At 36.3% G+C, this 12,966-nt stretch overlaps 1 protein-coding gene across 2 annotated transcripts in view; it reads left to right on the top strand.

Annotated features, from left to right (window-relative positions):
- Positions 1-12,966, top strand: part of eya4 (EYA transcriptional coactivator and phosphatase 4) — a 167,659-nt gene that overhangs the window by 73,835 nt on the left and 80,858 nt on the right. For both annotated transcript variants that reach the window (XM_073938403.1, XM_073938387.1), the window contains exons 3-4: positions 9,664-9,819; positions 10,226-10,323. The gene's annotated coding sequence lies outside the window, so the exon portion shown is untranslated. The remainder of the gene's footprint in view (positions 1-9,663; positions 9,820-10,225; positions 10,324-12,966) is intronic.

Genomic DNA, 12,966 nt, shown 5'->3' with positions numbered 1-12,966 from the left:
GATTCAGCTTAAAAAAAATTAAGGCAACCAGGATCTCTTTTACAGTGTACTGTTTCTAATCTAATTGTGTTTGCACTAATGTTTACATAGAAATAAACCCCAAACACCCCAAGAAGTCACTACAGAGGATGAAGTGTGAGTTTAATATTATTAGTATGTAATTTTTGTTTATTTACTTACATTTTTCATTGCATCTTTAACTACCTGTCAAAGTACAACATTAGCGTGTGGGTGTATGTTATTGTTATGTTTCCATTGTCAGGTGGTTTCTACCTTGAGGCGTTGGTATGGCTTTTTTGTCCCATTTCCAAGTCTTCGTTTCACTCACTCTTCCCCTTTGTTTCTGTTCTTTTCTTTTCTCCAAAGCTGTCTGTTTTTGGGACGGGCCAGGCTGAAAGAGTTTTTTTTTTTTCTTAATCAGATCATTTACTAAGAGAAACTAGAGCCGTTCAGGGACCTACGTTCAGCAGAGACACACTGGAGGATTACGGTATGACCCCCCAGGGACACTCACAAATGTGCACATAAACACAAACTAACATTCTTAATAGGGCACGAAAACAAATTTACACAATCAGAATTAAATTCGGCGAAACACAATATTTCTAATAATGAGCAACAATTGAGGATTTATTATTTGAAGTGGAGAACAAGAAACAATGGACACACATTTGTTACAAACATATTGTCTCTCTCACACACCTGGCGTCCCTGTTCCTACCTGCGAGTGTGCTTAGCAGCTGTTGAGTTAGTCAGGGCCAGGATGTCCTGCACCACAGATGGTGCAACCATGGTTGAATGAATACGAGTAATGATTTATGATATTTAAACATGAATTTGTGGTCAGAAGCTTGAAGTATTTGTGAGCGAGAGGTTATCTCATTCTATGTAGAGCGCTCTCTCTCTCTTCGCTTTTTCAAATCCCAAATTTTGAAGGGTTGCCAAGTTTGTAGGAATACTCAGACTGTGTGAGCGTGTATGAGTGTGTGGGCGAAGGGGATGGGATCATTTTACCCCAAAAATGTGGCAGCTACACAAAAGCATCCCATCCGGCTGGACCTGAGGGACCAGAGGAGGGAGGGGTTACCACGGCGATGGCAGAATCCAGGAAACTCGAGATGACATAAAAGAATGCATTAACAGAGAGAGAGAGAGAGAGAGATAATTCCAAGAGGGCAAAAAGAGGTAAAACAAGTTAATCATTTTGAACTGCTGTATGAATGTGTATGAGGAACAGGGTGTGTGTGTATGGTGTGCTTTGTTTGTGTATAGGATCCCATGTTTTTTTTGGGTGTGTTTGAAGACACAGTGCATCAGGTGTAACCAGTGGTGGAAAGAGTACTTACAAATTATACTTAAGTAAAAGTACCCTTACTTGCTTAAAAATGTAGTGTAAGTAGAGTAAAAGTATCTGTTGTAAATATTTGTCAAAGTATGAGTACAAAGACATTTCAAATATACTCAAGAGTAGTGAGTACGCTGATAAAAGCCAATGGGTTTACATGTAATTTGTGCATATGTGAAAACGTAACCTTCTGTATTCATTCATTCATTTTCTTGTCGGCTTAGTCCCTTTATTAATCTGGGGTCGCCACAGCGGAATGAACCGCCAACTTATCCAGCAAGTTTTTACGCAGCGGATGCCCTTCCAGCTGCAACCCATCTCTATGGAACATCCACACACACATTCACACACACACTCATACAGTATGGACAATTTAGCCTACCCAATTCACCTGTACCGCATGTCTTTGGACTGTGGGGGAAACCGGAGCACCCGAAGGAAACTCACGCGAATGCACATTCTGTATTGCACTTAGTTATTGTTCAGCAGGCACACAGTGTCAAAGATGTTATTTTAGGTTAGATTTACATTGTGCTGTTAGGTGACCAAAATTAAATGTCTAGCCAGCGTCTAAAAACAACGTTATTTTGATGTGCAATAACGATGATATTTGGTTTTAATAATGTGGATTTTGGAAAGTGTTAGAAAGTGACCAAAATTCAACATCCAGCCAACTTGTTAAACCATTGTCATATTGACATCAAATACTGCCATTTATTTGTCAGGTATGGAAACCAAAATCCAATATCTGATTGATTCATAGTGGTAACATCCACACAACGTCAAGCTGTAGCATCATTAGGCGTTAATATTTGGTTGATTTTTAGGTTGGACGTTGGACATTGATGTCAGCCTGACGTTGGGTTTTAATGCAAACTCGACTTTTATTTCCAAACAAAATGCAACGTCCCCACAACGTTGGGGTACAATGTCAACCTGACATTATGTTGACTTCCTGTGCTTGCTGGGTGTTTAAGACCAATTTGGTCATCATTCAGTAAACATCTGTCTTCTTCTCATCAGTGACATGCATCTAAACAGTCCCTGGGTTTTTGCATAAAAAGATTTTGAACATTTTCTTGGACACTTTTAACACTTCCAAACAGTTTGCTGCAATTAAAAAGCGCACATCACTTGAGGTAGTTTATTATGATGCGATTTACCTTCTATGTGCGGTTTTGATCGGACAGGAATCACAAGAAAATCACAATTCCAATAGACAAGAAAAAAAATACAGTAGTGACTGCAGTTTAAAGGATAGTAGTGGAGTAAAAGTACCAACTCTGCAATAAAAATGTACTCAAGGGAAAGTACACATTTTTAAAACTACTTAGTAAATTACAATTCCTGTGGAAAAACTACTCAATTACAGTAATTTGAGTATTTGTAATTTGTAACATTATGTTTTTGAGTAGTTTGAAGCATGTAATCAGAAATCTAATTTTAATTGCTTATTTAAATGTGTAAAGTGTGATTTTGTAACGTTATAAGGTTTATTAAGAAAATATTTTCAATAAATAAGGAAAAGTCATCATTGTCAACTTCAGTCTGGATTGTTGTGACTGATTGAATAAATCAATAGAGTCTTTATTTTAAGTGGCCTTAACTACTATGTACTTGCATCAAAAACTAACCACAATGTACTTACTGTGTTTATTGATGTATTGCAGATCACTTCTGGTGCAACTTTGGATCAGATAGGCACAGGTTTGGTGGAATGGGTTTAAGGGTGGGTTAATGGGTAAGGGATGGACAACATTGTAATTAAATAAGTAATTACAGATATTAAATGTACAGGTACATATATCAAATATACAGGTATTTAAACAATCATACGTACAATGTAAAATGTGTATTTACACAATAAGTACATTGTAACAAATGATTAATTAATATAAAGTGGGATCATATTTAGCACTACACAATGGTCAAACTCTTGATTCTGATTGGCTGATGAACATTTTTAAGCATGCCGTTATTTTCAGATAAACACAGCCAAAGATTTTCTTGGCAAGGCTTGACTGCATTACAGTTCAATGCCACTGCGTCAAATGATTTTGTTTATTTCACATCCGACAATAGTCCAAAAAAATCGTACAAAAATTTTTAAAAGGATGTCTTAGAAACTAGTTCTATATACAGGAGCAACATCTGAACAGTTTTAGGTGTGATAAGTAATTGACAGTTTATTGAATTGATTGAAAATAATAAACAATAAACAAAATAATGAATAATAAACTCCACTTCATGTTGTGGCAGCATCACCTCCTATGTGCATTAAGTTTTATTAATTTAACAGTCCATTCCTTATATATTAAATACATTTCACCCTCAAATTTAAATTAATACACTTATTATATATGATTTATTTAGTGTTCTTCCAAACCTTTATGACTTAATGAAGAATTTCTTTGCTTTTTTCAGTGTTCAGCAATAATTTGTGTAATACATCTTAATAATTATCACACTTTCATGAGAATACAGTTTTGAAAACACACAAGCTTGACCCAGCTGGGTCAAAGTTTTTCACATGTAATTTATTTATATGTGTCTATATGTTAAGTATTGTAAAAGGCGAACATTTCTGTTCTTCAGAGCCTAATCCGCTTGTTTTATATGGTAACATTATATATTGTATTCATAGCCTTAAGATCTTGTACATTTTTCTGTCTATTTTTCACAAGTTATACATTTTAATATCTCTGTAACAAATTTGTTTTGTGTAGTTTTGTTTATATCACATACCTGTACATTATAAATGTATAAAATGTACACACCTGGATGCGATGAACTGCAAATGAATCTTTGCAAAATAATAATGAAACTTACTCACAGACACTGAAAGAAACTGGAGCTTCTAATAGCTAATAAAAAAATCATTAGCACTCTCTTGATAGCATAAGCTCTGACCCCTTGAATCAAGGATATGGATTGGTGTTTGTCAGCCAGGTTCAGGTCACACTTGTTCAGTTGCAGTCAAGTTAAAGAAGTGAGGGCATTACTTGAAACATGAGCCTGTGCATTGATTGTTTCACTGGGGTTAAAATGGCCAACTCTGTCATTATTAGCACACTTGACCATTGCAGAGGTCTTTGGATTGCCATGGAATTTTTCAAAATGTAAATGATGATTATTATTTTGAATGATGAGCTTAAACAATGAAAATATTCTTTCCCCATACATTTCCCAATAATTACTGTTTTAGGGCATATCATTTTAGTAAGATTCCAGGCTATGATTCTCCGGGATTCTTGTGTGGGGATTAGTAGATCTCTATGTACTTTAGTTTGTTCAAGTGATTTTTTAAATGATAAGCTTTTAGAACATTGTGCTTTTGCTGTTGCTTGCAATATTGGTGCATGAAAACATTTTTAGAGATTTCCATGCAAAGTCTTGGATCTTATTATGAAAAGCAGGTGTTAAGGATTGCACATAACATAATTATCTATTTTGAGACAGTGCCCCCTGGGTGTTGTTTAAGGTCAACTAGAAGTTCTACAAATCGTTACAAATAATTTTTTGCCTGAAGCAATACGGTAATGAATTGAATTTATTCATATATGTATTTATTATAACTTTTTAGCGATGGTGGCTCAGTGGTGGTTAGCTCTGTTGCCTCACAGCAAGAAGGTCGCTAGTTTGAGTCCAGGCTGGACCATTTGGCATTTCTGTGTGGAGTTTGGTATTGCATTGTGTTAAGTGTTAAAGCACCATTAAAGTCAGAAATAAGTGCCCCAAGGGGATTAATAAAGTTTTTAACAGTTAAACTAGCAAAATTTTATTTCTGCACTACAAGTGACCCTAATGGAATTGCTGTAATAATAATGTTTTTCAAACAGGCTTTGTACTCCTTTGCCACTAGAATTTTATAGGGTGTTAAAGGAGTAGTTCATCCAAAAATACAAATTGTGACATTTAAAAAACGAACCATTTGTTCCAAACCTTCATAGAGGAAGTATTTTGAAAAATTGGTATAGCAACTGGCCTACATCGTTTTTTTTTTTTTTCTTTTTTCTTCGTTGGATGCCATTGGAGATGATTTCCAACATTCTTCAAAATAGCTTATTTTGTCTGCAACTAAAAAACACTCATAAAGGTTTGCAACCACTTGATGAACAAATAATTTTTTTTTGTGTGAACTATTCCTTTACATGCAAATAATGGAAATACTTGGTAATAGATTTCTTTCTGACAATTATTTTTATTTTTTTCGTTTTACTAATTCCAGTCAACAAATGACAACTTTTTCATAGGAACCATGTTTCACACCAAAATATGACTTAACATGTTCTGCTTTACTGTAAAAACAGTTGTTTATTATGTTTTCATTAAAAGCTTTCAGATAATTAATCTCGTTCATTCATTCAATCATTTCCTTTTTGGCTTAGTATTTATTCATCAGGGGTTGCCACAGCTGAATGAACTGCCAACTTATCCAGCATATGTTTTACGCAGCGAATGCCCTTCCAGCTGCAACCCATCATTGGGAAACACCCATACATTCATTCACACACACACACACTATGGCCAGTTTAGCTTACCCAATTCACCTGTACTGCATGTCTTTGGACTGGGTGGGAAAGCAGAACACCCAGAATAAACCCACGCGAAAACGGGGAGAATATGCCAACTGGCCCAGCCAAGGCTCGAACCAGTGACCTACTTGCTGTGACCCCTATGATTAATCTCTTTTTATCATTTTTATTTTTTTTAGGGTAACCAACTTACCCCATTTTTATGAGTAACAATAACCGTATAAACTGGTATTTTGAAGAAAAATATGGTTCTGTGGTCAATTTTTTTATGAAGGTGGTTTGAAATACTGCTTTTAATTAGGTTAAATCAAAAGTTATTTATCCAAACATTTCTTTATGGTCACGTGACTGCAAAGCGCTTTATTTTTTAAAAGAACCTGTTTCTATAGAACAATTCGAACATCTAGTAGTAAAGGTTATCAATCAAATCAGTGATAAATAAACATGGAGAGCATAGAAAATAGAGTGACTCCCTCTCTGTTCTGAGTGTCAGTTCTGGCGCCAGTGCTGTGGGGATTGGTTTTGTGCATGTACAGTATGCATGCTTAGATATATGTGTAAGTCAGGGAGAGGGCAGTATGGGCTTTTATATTTGAAATTGTAAATTAACAGATTCCAGCCCTCCCAGAAAAAAGCTTGTCTTAAAGTCATTGTAAATTTAAGGGATGATGTCTTTTTTGTTTTTATATTTTGATCTTTGTTTTTTTAAACTCTTCTATACATACAAACACACCCACACACAAGGCGCAGGAAATGAACTCAGGTGTCAGGGGTCCAGCAGGGTTGGTTGGTAGACAGTGACTAGTTAAACACTGGGTCAGTCAAAGAGAGTAACACATCTTTGTGTAATAATGAGTGCTGTGTCTAACAAGCTTCTTTAAAGACACATAAGCAGTAATCCAAATTACAGCATGTCATCATTTCTTTGCAGTGCTTCCTGGCAATGTAGTTTGCAATTTTGTAAATGAACTGAGACCAGACATTTCATTTAAGATTCATTAAGTAATAAACTATGCCTTTTAATAATAAATCTTAAATATTGAACATTAAGTTTTTTTATGAATATGTCATTAGCATTCTGAAAAATGTGTAGTTTTGGTGTAATATAGTAAGATATAGAGGATCTAAATATAAAGAGAGGCTGCATGGTGGTGCAGTGGGTAGTGTGTTTGCCTCAAAGCAAGAAGGTCACTGGTTTGAGCCTCGGCTGGGTCAGTTGGTGTTTCTGTGTGGAGTTCGCATGTTCTCCCTGTGACTGCATGGGTTTCCGGGTGCTCCGGTTTCCCCCACACTCCAAAGACATGTGGTACAGGTGAATTGGGAAGGTTAAATTGTTTATAGTGTGTGTGTGTGTGTGTGAATGAGAGTTTATTGGTGTTTCCCAGTGATGGGTTGCAGATGAAAGTGCGTCCGCTACGTAAAACATATGCTGGATAAGTTGGCTGTTAATTCCACTGTGACGACCCCAGATTAATTAAGTGACTAAGCCGTGAGAAAAAGGAATGAATAATTAATATAGAGTAGATTAAAGATCAAATGGTTTGACATGTATGTGTAAAAATTGTTAGAAAATTATGAAAGGTCGTCTTTCAGTAATGTTCTAATATCAGATTTGGTGGTTTATGTATAAGTTATAATGTGTGCAGCTCATTGAATTTGTGTAGGATTCTATCACAATGCTTTCGCGGTATTGCAGCGGCTGTATTAAACAGCCTTACTTGAGAAGAGGAGGTATTATTAGAAAGTGACATTTGAGAGGCATTGTCGATGTTTGCTCAATAAATGTACTGTACATAATCTGATATGGGTTAAAGTGCTTTAAAGAACTCTGCAAAGTCAGGGCTGTGTTCTGTAGAAGTGAGAGTTGTGATTTTGATTCTGGCTTGTTTTGTGTAACAATTACAATTTGACTGTCACTTCTTATTTGTGTATCATCTCAGCACTATCTTGTAAAATAAATAGTGACAGATGCAGAATGCAGGAAGTGAAATTGTACAATGACATTCTGACATTAGAAAATATGTGCACTTTTAGAGGAAAACATGGCGTGAAACATAAGTGATTCTACAGAGAAAAAGTTTCTCTCATTTTGCTTTGCAAAAAAAATATGTATATCTACTACCTGACAAAAGTCTTGTCGCCAATCCAAGTTGATTGTTTGGAAAAGTGTCAGAAGGTCGATTTTTTTTTTTTTTTTTGATAAATCATCTATTGAACTGCATCCCAATGATCACAAATACTGCAGAAGACCTATTGGAACCTGCATAGACCCATGATTCTCACAGAAATCAGTCAAGTTTGGTTACGGAAAAGTCATGGCTTGGGGCTACATTCAGTATGGGGGCGTGCAAGAGATCTGCAGGGGGATGATAACATTAACAGCCTGAGGTGCCATTACATCACAATCCACAGGAGAGGGCAGATTCTTCAGCAGTATAGCGCTCCTTCTCATAGTTCAGCCTCCACATCAAAGTTCCTGAAAGCAAAGAAGGTCAAGGTGCTCCAGGATTGGCCAGCCCATTCACCAGACTTGAATATAAATGAGCACGTCTGGGGTAAGATGAAGGATGAGGCATTAAAGATGAATCTAAAGAATTTTGATGAACTCTGGGAGTCCTGCTGATGACTTTATTTATAAGTTGTTTAAGTCATTGCAGAGATGTATAGATGCAATCCTCCAAGCTCATGGGAGTCATACACAATATTAATTCTTTTTTTGGCTTTTGTCTTAGCAAAGTCAGGCCTTACTGTCCTAATTTAATAATTTAAAATCAAGGCATGATCATATTTTATTTAGGTAAAATAAGCGTAATCTACAGACCTTTGCCTTTCATATTAGCTACTCCTGATACCAAATGATCAACTAGAAGTTATTATTTGTTGTTTTTAAAACTTGGCTGTGTGACAAAACCTTTGGCAGGTAGTGTATATATAATAAAGGAAAGGTGAGCTTTTATTAACCCATTTGTCAAGAGAGTGAGTGAACGTCTGGAGACGTTTTTTAAGGATTTTAGATTAACTAAAGATTGTTTTGTAATCCAAGCACTATTTCATGCTGTCAACTTAGTGTTATATATATAATCATCATTCAGTTTCCCACTTTGTAAAAAGCAGATCATTACATAAAGCTGAATCCAACATTTCTGCAATCAGTGTCCCTGTATGTTTTAGTCAGGCTGATTTTCTGGGTTTGTCTTAATTTGGTGTCTCAAGACTCTCACAGGGCCCATAATTGTCCGTTTAATTTCACAGCGACATTTCAGCAAATTTCTATGGTCATATTTGCAGGTGCAGGTCATTGGTATGAATTTTTTTTTTGTTTTGTTTTCTGAGCTGGTCGGGCAGACCTGTTCTCTCTCACTGCCAGCACTGAACTCTGAAGCTGAGAGTAATTGGGGACCTTTCGAACATGAGGTCATTAGCAGTGGAGATATACCACACCTAAAATCAAAATGAAAACATTTCTGTTGATATTCCTGCTGGAAGTTTATAATTAAAGCTCGGACGGCTAATTAGTTGGATTATTAAGGCATGTCAGAGGAATGTTCCTCTAATGGAAAATAGAAACATGTGAACCGCTCTGTTTTCTCACTCCTTCAAGCAGTCCTTTTCTGATCATCTCCTCGCTAATATAACCCTTGGTGTTTATTTCCCCTCATGCACTCATTAGCAATGAAAACATCATGCACGTTTTAACTCGCAGATCTTGGACAGAAGAACATTGTGTGTGTGTGTGTGTGTGTGTGTGTATGTGTGTGTGTGTGTTTGTGTACGTTCTGTTAGGAGATCCAGAGAGAGGAGGAGTTTCAGACCAGCCCGTCCTCTATTATCCTTGGAGATGGCCATTGTTGCCTGGATGTCGAAGCCAGGGCCGCAGCCTCAAAGCATGCTGGGAGCTGCATGCATTCCACTGCATCCACGTCATTTTAGGGCTTGTGGGTAAGATGGGTTCACTGTGTCTGATCTTGACTCATTGGTTAACAAATAATCTAATTCACTTCCAGTTTTTATTTTTTTGCTCTTTACCATGACTGCTCATAAACTTTCAATTGTGGTAGGCCACTAATTTGTATATACTCTGAGGACACGCACAGGCTGGCTTCAGTCACCAGAGAACAACTCAGTAGTCAGACACTAACTCAAGAGGCTCTATTGGCAGACGGAGATGTGGTTTTGTTCAATTCACCAGACTAATATACTGGAATGCATTCATATTCTAGCAGTCATTAAAATGCTTGTACAGATGTCGGTTATGTCAGATGATTTCTTCTTCACCTACACAAACATACTAATGCATTATGAAGACATCATGCTCTAGTATATAACCCCTCTGCTACCTTTCCAGAGCCATTTAAATGGGCAGTTTAATTCTAGTGGTCTGAAGGATTCTTCCAATCGAGTCTGGCTTGGAGTAATGGTCTGAAGTGCTGCTAAGCCATGGAGGTATGTTACTGATTCTTCTTATTATGCAGTACATTATTGACTATTCATTGAGACACAGTGTGACTGAAGAGGGTACATTGGCTCTAAAATGTCCCCCAATGTGAAAAATCCACTGGTGATGATTTAAAGTGCATGCCATTGTTTTATGCACGGCACATCGAACAGCTGTGGTTTCTGGTTCAAGATAAATAATTGCTATGAATGACTGCCTTATTTGTCAGTGAGTCAAAACAGTGCACATCTCAGTAGGAATCACAGACATTATCAAGTGTGCAGGCATTGGTGCATTTCCCAGATTGTGTCTTCGATGATACACATTTTGCAGTTGTCACTCATATGAACAAGCACTAATTTGCATGGGTCTTTATTAAATTAATACTGTAATCTTAGCATTAGATGTTTGAATCACACACTATTTATCCATTGTCTGATGCATTTATACTCCCTTTTATTACATATACCTGTTTTTTCCATCAAATTTTACATTTATTTTGAATTATGTGAAGAAAGAAAAAACATGTCGTTGACGATCATATATAGCAGTGTGCATAGATACCCATATAATAACCAATATACAGGTTGTTAAATAATAATATTAATAATAATGACAACAACAATAGTGACAATAAAAAGGAAAAACTGAAGAATAAATGACAAAGACATTGAAACAAAAAAATAAATAAAAAAATATATACTTATACACATACACCCACATACATACACATAAAACAAATTTCCAAACAAAAAAAGAAATAAACCAAATCTGTATTTAAGATTAAGTAAGGGTAAAAATTATATAAATAAAAGAATAGTAATAGACAAATAGATTAAGATATTCAAAACCGTGCTGAAAGAGATCTACAATGAAGAAAAGTTATTAGAAGCCCAAACAGGGAACCTTAAACAATTACTATGAAGAGAAAAAAATACATATTAAAATTATAAAGTATAATAAAATATTATTGAATTACTTAAATAAAAAGAAAATAAATTAAATAAATTAAATTATGGGGCTTGGAACCAAAAGTTTTTGCTGTTTGATGTCTCCTTACAATGCAAATTAGTAAACCTTTAAGTTTTTCCAAAGTTTGTGCCCAAAGTCCGATGGTGTCCTCTCTTACACCATGGATGCGAGCCGTGGATATTTCCAGATAGATAATGTCAATAAAAGTTAGAATCCATTGATGGTGATTAAGAGAATGTGGAGTCTTCCATATTGTCGCAACTATTTTCTTGGCTGCTGTCAAGCCAGCTATAAACACTCGCTTCTGAATTTTGTTTAACTGGATATTAGAAAAATCTTTGAAAATGAAAATAGAGGGGGCGAGAGGGACTGAAATGTTAACTATTGAAGACAAATTTTGCGTAACCATATTCCAAAAATACCCAAGCCCAGAACAGTCCCACATCATGTGAAAGAACATACCAGTTTCTCCTGTATGACAGAGAGTGCGTTTAGGTTCAGGTTTAAGCTTCATGCTGTAAAGTTTGCGTGGAGTAATATAAATCCTAATGATGAAGTTTAAATGAATCTGTTGATGATCCGGATTCCTGGATGCAAGCATTACTATTGCCCAAACTTCATCCCAATCAAAGCTGGGAGAAAGTTCTGAAATATCTGCTCTCCAAGAAGAGTGATTAGCTAAACCTGTTTAATGCAAATATCTAATTCGTAACTCAGAGCATGTAGATCTACTGAAGTTCAACCTGAGCACCAGAATGGGGAAGGAAGGTGATTTCAGTGACTTTGAAGTTGGCGAAGTTGTTGCTGCCAGACAGGCTGGTCTAAGTAGGCTATTTCAGAAACTGCAGATCCACTGGGACTTTCATGCAGACCCACCAACTATCAGTGTTGATGCCAGAAATCAGTGGAGAATGGCCAGATGAGTTGAAACTGATAGAAAGGCAACAGCAACTTTTAAAAATATGTACAGTACAAGTATGTACAGTAGTTTTAATGCCTTCTACAACATTCAAATGGTAGTGTCAAAATTTGTCATAAACGACATAAAATTGGATCCATTCTAAATATCAACAGTTCAGGCTGGAGATAATAATGTGCAAGAGTTCACACTTAGCTGATGATTGGTTTTAAAGCGTGTTTGGCGTTTAGGCTCAAGTAGATTTCAAACTCCCCTGCTTTTTGTCACTAATGACCAATTAGGGATTTCTATGAAGAGATAAGTACTTATCAGGAGCATGTCTCTGGTGCTAATTTGGATTAGTCAATTGACTTCAAGTTGCATGTTTTTATATGGTGGAAGGAAATTGGTTGACCTAGGGTAAACCCACATGAGCATAGGAAGAACATGTAAACTCCGCACAGAAATGTTGGCTGGTCTGGTAATTACTAGAACCAGTGTTGTACTTGTAAGGCAACAGTGCTAGCCACTGGGCCGCCTTGCTGCCCAATAGGAAAGGAGGAGTTGTAGGGGTGGAAGGGGGGATTCTTCAAAACGAAGATGACTGTGGTATTGAACTTTGTTTTTTTTATGGTGACTTAGAAATTGTCTGATTGGTGAATCATGAATTAGCTACCAGCCATAATCAATCATAAGCATGTGGTTCTCTTGAAATCAGTTTATAAATAAACTTCACTCATTTTCTTGCCACTGCAGATGGCATGTGGTATGGCCCTGTTTG

The sequence above is a fragment of the Danio rerio genome, chromosome 23 (genome assembly GCF_049306965.1).
Source record: "Danio rerio strain Tuebingen ecotype United States chromosome 23, GRCz12tu, whole genome shotgun sequence".
Taxonomy (NCBI): Eukaryota; Metazoa; Chordata; class Actinopteri; order Cypriniformes; family Danionidae; genus Danio; species Danio rerio.
The sequence above is the reverse complement of the archived record's forward strand: the minus strand, read 5'-3'. Positions and strand labels throughout refer to the sequence as shown.